The following is an 8,714-nucleotide window of genomic DNA, read 5'->3' on the forward strand; positions in this document are numbered from 1 at the left end:
ACAGTTATTGTGCTGACTTTGCTTCCAGAGGCAGTTTGGAACTCTGTACTGAGTGTTGCAACCGAGGGCACATCCCGTTCTCGGCGGTCCCATTCTGTGAGTTTGTGTGGCCTACCACTTCACGACTGAGCCGTTGTTGCTCCTAGATGTTTCCACTTCACCATAACAGCATGTCCGGGTCAGTTCTAGCAGGGCAGAAATTTGACAAACTCACTTTTTGGAAAAGTGGCATCTGCATGGCTGTGAGCTCGCTTGTATACAACTGTCAGCAATGGGTGTGGGTGAAATATCCGAATCAACTAATTTGAAGGGGTGTCCACATACTTTTGTATATATAGTGTACATTGTATCTCTAAACTGTCAAAATTAAAGCAAAATGTTTATCATTACCAAAGTGTGCATGCTTCAATGTATTTAGGAAACAACTATTTCAATTGGGATTTTGAGAAAACAATAAAAATGTAATACTGTCATTGACAGATGAGCTGCATTAAACCGTCTCATTTCTCTCTTGGATAATATGTACTCTGAGCCAATAACATTAGCCAAGTATTTGCATGAATTCATTTATCTTAAGCACATTTGAAAAGAGTGCTGGGGGGGTTATGTCAAGGGCCCATTTGAGGTTTCCAAAAGCTGTCATTCAAATTGGCTGATATTGAGATATTCCCTCGTTTTATGCCTTTGATGAATCGCTTGTTTATTTCCTCCCTGATTATAAGGTGCCTCTTAAGGTTCGAACCCTTTCTTTCAATTTTCGCTTTAAATGACATACCCAAATCTAACTGCTTTTAGCACAGGACCTGAAGCAAGGATATGCATATTCTTAATACCATTTGAAAGGAAACACTTGAAGTTTGTGGAAATGTGAAATTAATGTAGAAGAACATAACACATTAGATCTGGTAGAAGATTGTATGTTCCAATATGTTCCATCATCTTTGAAATGCAAGAGAGTTGTGGTCAAACTGTAGAACCCAGTTCCTACATCTGACACTACATTGGATCTCTGGGACCCTCAAGATGACAAATCAGAGCAAGATTACTGAATGTAAGCACATTATTTACCTTCAGTGGTGAATGTATTAAACCAGTTGCCGTGATAAAAGTGTTTTGTTGTTGTGACCTATCCTCAAACAATAGCATGTTTTTTTTGTAATAGCTACTGTAATTTGGACACTGCAGTTAGATTAACAAGAATTGAAGCTTTCTGCCCATATAAAGCACGTCTATGTCCTGGAATTGACTGTTGTTTACAAGGTCATCCTAGTCACATTATCGCATATTGAGTAACAACCGTCCCGGTTTAGGGATACTGATCCGGTGGAGGTTTTATTAACAAATCAGTAGTCATCATTTGTCATCAAGTGCAGTCTCCGTCATGCAACCTTCATCAACAAAGATCCTTATTATGCATAGATACATTGTGTGACCTGCCTTGGTCGATGCTGTTGCTATTTTTTTATTGTTTTGTTGATTTTCTTGGTATAGTGCTTCCATGAATGTCAAATGGTTTCATCATACAATTAGTTATCGTTTCAAGGTATGCTTAATCATCATGAGGAATACTGTATGTCAGAGATATGCACATACTGTTACTGTGAACTGGTTCTTACCAGTTATAGGTTCGTACTGAATTATAGGAAATACATATGAGATAGAGGGAGCACCATTTTAAGTTGTTTCTTTAACATCTACCCAGGCCTTTTTATTTGGTTACAAACTTTGTTTGAGCCTATTTGTGCACTGAATCAATAAAAAGCTTAAACTTGACATAACATTTGTAGAAAGTAGAGTGCTTTAGGCTGTTAATTCCATTCCAACTACGTTGTCCAAAATGTATTACCCATGACATTTGACTCAGTCTGATATTCAAAAGTATTTATTTAACCTTTATTTAACTAGGCAAGTCAGTTAAGAACAAATTCTTATTTACAATGACGGCCTAGCCAGCCAAACCCTAATCTGGACAACGCTGGCCAATTGTGCGCCGCCCTATGGGACTCCCAATCAAGGCCGGTTGTGATACAGACTGGAATTGAACCAGGTAGTGCCTTAGACAGCTGTGTCACTCGGGAACCCAAATAAGTAGAGTGCTAACTAGAACAACAACAATATCAACAACAGAAAAGCCCAGTGTACCAAACTGTGATATGGCAGTTGGTTTTTATCTGTGGGGTCATGGTACTGAACATCAGCAAATGATTACAGAAGGCGTTGTGTTGGGGCCATGTTTTGGAACTCGTTATGAGGGCTAATGTGACAATCTAATGTAGGCTACAGTGTGTGCTGTTTTCCATGACCATGGAAGGGATCCATTGCTCTGAGATCACACTATCACCATTACACATTACACTGTAACTGACATGCTATATTCCTGTCAATACTGTCAACTGGCTTCATACTAAATAGGATATATTTGATCTCCTGTGAGAAAATATCCAGTGCTTTTGAAATACTTTTACATTGTGTGATGATTCAAGACAATAGAAAAATATGTAGTAAAGCTTCAACAAGAGATAATTCCTTTGCAGGTTTTATACAAGCATTTCGCTACACTGGCAATTACATCTGCTAACCATGTGTATGTGACCAATAAAATTTCATTTGATTTATAGATGAACAGTTTTCATTCATTAGTTAATCTCTCCAGAGCACAACATTCAAATGTGCTTTGTAATAGACTTGAGTGGGAAAAGTTGTCTCCACCCGTTTCCACTTTTGGAGTCGTTCAGGACTAAAACTTGATCAGTAACTCTACACATTTAACACAGCTATCGCTTCATAGGATCTCTAAGCCTGAACACGATATCATTAGGAGGAATCATCGGAGCCAACTCTCATAAAACGTTCATTCCCAGCGTGTTCCTTAAATGAAAATGTTCTCATTGATCATTTAGAGGACACTAATGCCTTCTTGGCTCTTAGAGGATGGAAACCTGAATTATTTAATATTTCATTATTATCTGTTCAAGTTATTGATGTGATTGGATTTTAATGATGATCCTCCTTTCTGCACACCTGTCAACATTTCCTGTGGAGCTTGTTTTACTTTGTGTGAAGTGAGTGAAGAGATCAACCTATCTCAATGTATCACCATCAAAGTGCACATGTTCCGTATCCAAACAGAGATCACCTAATTCACGCAATGGTGTCACTGGGACATTTGTTCAGAAAGATTAGTTACTGGCGTGTTCATGCTGTCGGAGTTATTGGAAGTTGGGAGTTCTGACTGGGAAGTTTCACTGAAAAGTGGGGAAACGGAGAAAATGTTGCTACAGAGTTGCCAAGTTGTGACGTTTCACCACAGGATGACAACAAATCAGCTTTAAACAATGACAAATTTATCCAAGTGGATAATGTAGCTCTTCTGACCATATTGTCAATGTTAAGCAAGCTAGCTAACTTTATTATAACCAACGCTAGCTAGCTTCTCTAGCTAGCTAAAATCTTATTGGTATAAGAATTGTTCCGACTTCAAAAGCACTTGAACACAATCATGCTGTACTTAAAGTGTAGCTGACAGGGTTTTTAACTACGTTGCAGATATGAAACAAACAGACAGTCATAATATCAGTCAAAAATATAAAATTCCCAGTTTACACTTCAAAACCACATTCATAAGAGGTTTTAAAATGAGGTACTATTTTACTCAAAATACCATGACGTACATTTTTGATAGAATAGATGCAATTCAATGCATGATTCATATTATTCACCAATATATTTATTGGTAGTCAAAAAAGATTGGTATCAGGTTGTAAATCACAGCTGGCCTGGTACATTGTTTGCTGCCTCCACCCATTTGAGGTGCAATGTTTCAGTTTCAATGACTCAATATTTGTGCATGTAGGTGTGCATGTACATGCCACAGTCCTAGCTAGACTAAAATGTTGCAGTCTGGCTTCAGTTTTTAAGCTTGACAATGAATAACCAAAAAACAAAACCTGCCACAAAACACCACGCGAAGGAGAAACATGTAGGCCTATTACAACAACATTTGAGCAGTAGCCTCGGCTGCCTACTCAACTACAATACATTTGAGCAGTAGCCTCGGCTGGCTACTCAACTACAATACATTTGAGCAGTAGCCTAGGCTGCGCACTCAACTACAATACATTTGAGCAGTAGCCTCGGCTGGCTACTCAACTACAATACATTTGAGCAGTAGCCTCGGCTGGCTACTCAACTACAATACATTTGAGCAGTAGCCTCGGCTGGCTACTCAACTACAATACATTTGAGCAGTAGCCTCGGCTGGCTACTCAACTACAATACATTTGAGCAGTAGCCTCGGCTGGCTACTCAACTACAATACATTTGAGCAGTAGCCTCGGCTGGCTACTCAACTACAATACATTTGAGCAGTAGCCTCGGCTGGCTACTCAACTACAATACATTTGAGCAGTAGCCTAGGCTGCCTACTCAACTACAATACATTTGAGCAGTAGCCTCGGCTGGCTACTCAACTACAATACATTTGAGCAGTAGCCTCGGCTGGCTACTCAACTACAATACATTTGAGCAGTAGCCTCGGCTGGCTACTCAACTACAATACATTTGAGCAGTAGCCTCGGCTGGCTACTCAACTACAATACATTTGAGCAGTAGCCTAGGCTGCCTACTCAACTACAATACATTTGAGCAGTAGCCTCGGCTGGCTACTCAACTACAATACATTTGAGCAGTAGCCTCAGCTGGCTACTCAACTACAATACATTTGAGCAGTAGCCTCGGCTGGCTACTCAACTACAATACATTTGAGCAGTAGCCTAGGCTGGCTACTCAACTACAATACATTTTGAGTGCACCATACAGCAATGCTGCATTCAAAGAAATGAAAAACATGTTTTCAGTTTAAACTATAGCTACGCTTTTTGATATTTGGAGTTATTAAATACTTTTTGATTAGGGGCGCAGCATATTATGCACATATTATGCACATCTGCAAGCATAGCAGCAAAGGCTAGACAAATACTTGTATATTTTGTTTTAGTATGTTAAAATGCTATACACAGTATAAGTGGAGATTCTGAAGAAAAATTATGTAAAATAAAACAATGGCCATTTTGGGTAGCAGTGGAACATTTTTTAGTAAAAATAAATACGCTATGTCTTTGCCGCAAATCTTTTGTTTTTTCCATATTGCCGTGATTGAGTACGACACCCCTGGGCTAGCATATCTATTTATGTAGCAAGCTAAAAACCTGGAGCCTAATGTTAGCTAGCTAGCAAGTTGCTGAGGGGATGTCATCTAATTGGAGGAGTGACCGACTCTTCCTCCTTTTATCGTTTTCGGTAGCTACAGCTACTGTAGAGATGCAGGTGTCATTTGGTTAGTGAATCACTTTGATAGCTAGCTAGCCATGTAGGATTTTAATGGCTGTTATTCACATCTATTAGTTGTCAATCAAATGCATTTGTTATCTATCAAATGGGTGGGCAAGCAAGTTCCAAGTTATCAAAACGTGGGTTGGGACAAGCTTGCACTGGCAGGCAAGCTGCAGAAGGACGAGCAGGTTACTATTCCCCATCGTTTATCAGTGCACTACCCAGCCAACTAGCTAAACAAAGTTTAAGAGGGTTTATCTAATGTTCCGTCGCTATATTTTAGCTCATCTCGTTCTGGCTAACATTAGTTGTTTAACTTTGTGTTATTGATGTGCATAGACAACTGAGGGAGAGATGGCATACATTTTCATGGTTGATCAATAGGACTGTGAAGTTCCCATTTGTAAGAGGACTTTACATATTTGCAGAAATCCATTCAAGTGTATTTTTTGGCTAATTCATTCTAATGATCTAAAGTCACACTGTTGCTACTGCCTGTAATCACAGTCCAGTTCAAAGTGTATGATGGCAGGCCTGTGTGGAGAATGGCTTATTTGAATATAGGCCTACTGTAGCTGTGATTGGCTATGGTGCACCGGTCTGTGTGGACACGGTCCTGGACAAGATATCTAATTTCCCACTCTATGTTGCTATAACATTTTCACAAATGCCTCCCCAAACATTCTATGAATTTATGAAAACATGAAAATTACCATATCTAAGTGCTTGCTTGTCAGAATAAAAAGGGGGGGGTCATTCTTCCTGGGGTGTATATGAACAGATTTGAATAAGATTTCACGTTGCTAAAACTGTCACACCTTGATCTGTTTAACCTGTCTTGTGATTGTCTCCACCCCCTCCAGGTGTCGCTTATTATCCCTGGTGTATACATCCCTATGTTTCCTGTCTCTTATGTTTTTCAAGTCAACCAGCGGTTTTCCTGTACTCCTCCTTCTATTCTCTTTTGCTAGTCCTCCCGGTTTTTGACCCTTGCCTGTTTTCTGGACTCCGTACCCACCTGCCTGACCTTTTTGCCTGCCCTGACCTTGAGCCTGCCTGCCACTCTGTACCTCCTGGACTCTGAACTGGTTTTGACCTTTGCCTGTCCACGACCATTCTCTTGCCTACCCCTTTTGGAGTGTTTAATAAATATCAAGACTCAAACCATCTGCCTCCCGTGTCTGCATCTGGGTCTCGCCTTGTGGCCTTATATAAACTCTCCTGTCAGTTCCACTTTAAGACTTCCTTATTGGGAAGTTTTCCACTTCCGATGGGTACTTGAATGCCCCATAAGTATTGGATTCAGCCTCTGTGTGGTGGAAAGCAGATTTATTAAAGTCAAGCCTTGGAGAATATCATCCAAGATGAATTACAATCTTTCAACTAATGAATCTGCAGAACCTTAAACTTCCCCCCGTAGTGAGAAATGAAATATACTGCATGAGATAAAATGCCAGTTTGATTCAGAATATAGTCCCAACATGAATCTAAGTCTCTATTGGATGCAGTACTAAATTATGAATACTGTGGACAGTATTTTCAATGATTTGAAATGCTAACTAATATGGGCCTAGGGGGCCAAAGTTACAGTATGAGAGAATTTGAATTGATAATATTCTGCAAATACTGCACTTTTAAGGAAGTACATGAAATGCTAGTACAGTTTACACACTATGCAGTATAGGTCAGAGATCCATAACAGTTTGATGATGTAACCGGCTAACCGGCAGAGTTTGTCTCTGTGGAATCTGTGTTGATTTATTGCGTTACAGCAGACGACACCTACTTTATCCCTGCTTTACAGATCTAAAGGCACAAGTTACTCATGTTTGTCTCCAGAAAATATCAACATTGACAGACAAAAAAGGCTCCCTGTAATGAATATGGATGTGTTTCATAAATGACTCGGGGAATCTTGCAAAACAGACTCATTAGCTCCCACAGAAGTTAATTTTTCTCCAGATGCAGTGGATCAGTGGCGAGCTCCATCATGTGTCCCTAGCCATTACTCTGGCATGTCTGCTGTGTTCTCCATGCCAACTAGGATATAGGAATCATAGCCTGACATTGTCTGTGTTTAGGCTCATCACTCACATGGCTTCAGTGGCCACTTTGACACGAATGAGCAGACATGAGCAGATGCCAACCAGAAAGGAGGTAAAAGAGCTTGCGCTTGCGTGCGTGAGTCTGTGTGTGCGTGCATAGTGTGTTTCAGGTATCAAATAATCATTGTACATATTATAGCTATACCCCGTGCAGGTAGAACTGTGTAGCGGAAATGTTTGTGTCTTCTGTGTCTCCGCAAATGCGTAATTACATTTAGCGTGTTGTTTCTTGTTATTGTGTTAGAATGTTCTGTGACTTTGCTCTCAGGGAAGGGACTGATAGAAGAACACAAAGAAGGGAACACATTGATACTTTTTCCCAACGCTTAGAAACTGTGTGTGCAAGGTCATGATCAGCCTATTGCACCCTGAGAGCAGAGACGTCCAGTTTGTGCACTAGTATAAAGAGTGCTGAAGGGAGAGCACCCCTTCAGAGCTTCTGACAGACTTGTACTTTTAGTATTACGCTTCTTCGAACCTCTCTGGCTTTGATAATTAAGATATGTTCATTTAACTTTGACTTGGAGTCCTTAGTGGTCATTTCCACGACAACTGTTATAAACTAAACAAGGGTAAAGAGTTATCTGGTTTTAATTGTGTCATGCAAGGTGGGCGGTCTGAACCTGTGTTTTAATAGAGAGTCGCACAGTGAGGATAGGCTCCACTCCAGTGTTAGTGATGTGTCTCTGCTGTGTTCACTGCATGTTTGTGTGCCCGTTTGTACTTCCTTGTAGCATGACATGGTCCATGACATCTCCCTGCTGGGATGCGGAGGGGAATGGATTCCTTATGGCCATGATGATGATGAGGCAGAGCTCTCTGGGGTTAGCAACTGAAGCTACTGTCAGAGAAACAGGAAAGAGAGAGGAAGTGATGGGTTTGAGAAAGATATAGAAAAGATGCACTGCACAGTATGTTGGTATGATGGATCACACCTAGTGGCTCATGGAAGTAGACTTTTGTTACTATATATACATAAATGGCTTGATATAGTCTGCCGATTTAGGCAAATGGATAAAGAGGAATATCCGTCCTAACTGGTCCCTCTTTATATAGAGCTTTCAAATCCAGCCCCAAATCAGTCACTCTCCATCTGATGAGCTATTCAGTCACACCCTACGGTCTAAGTGCATTGTACCACTGTGATAATGCTCATTTACTCCCCAGTTAGGCTGTTAATTAAGGTAGACCGCTGAACCAGGAGCCATTTTACTGTATCTCTTACCAGACAGATACCGTTGTTTTATTTTTTTATTACTGTGCAAGAAATCACTTTCA

Source organism: Oncorhynchus clarkii, chromosome 4, assembly GCF_045791955.1.
Source record: "Oncorhynchus clarkii lewisi isolate Uvic-CL-2024 chromosome 4, UVic_Ocla_1.0, whole genome shotgun sequence".
Lineage (NCBI taxonomy): Eukaryota > Metazoa > Chordata > Actinopteri > Salmoniformes > Salmonidae > Oncorhynchus > Oncorhynchus clarkii.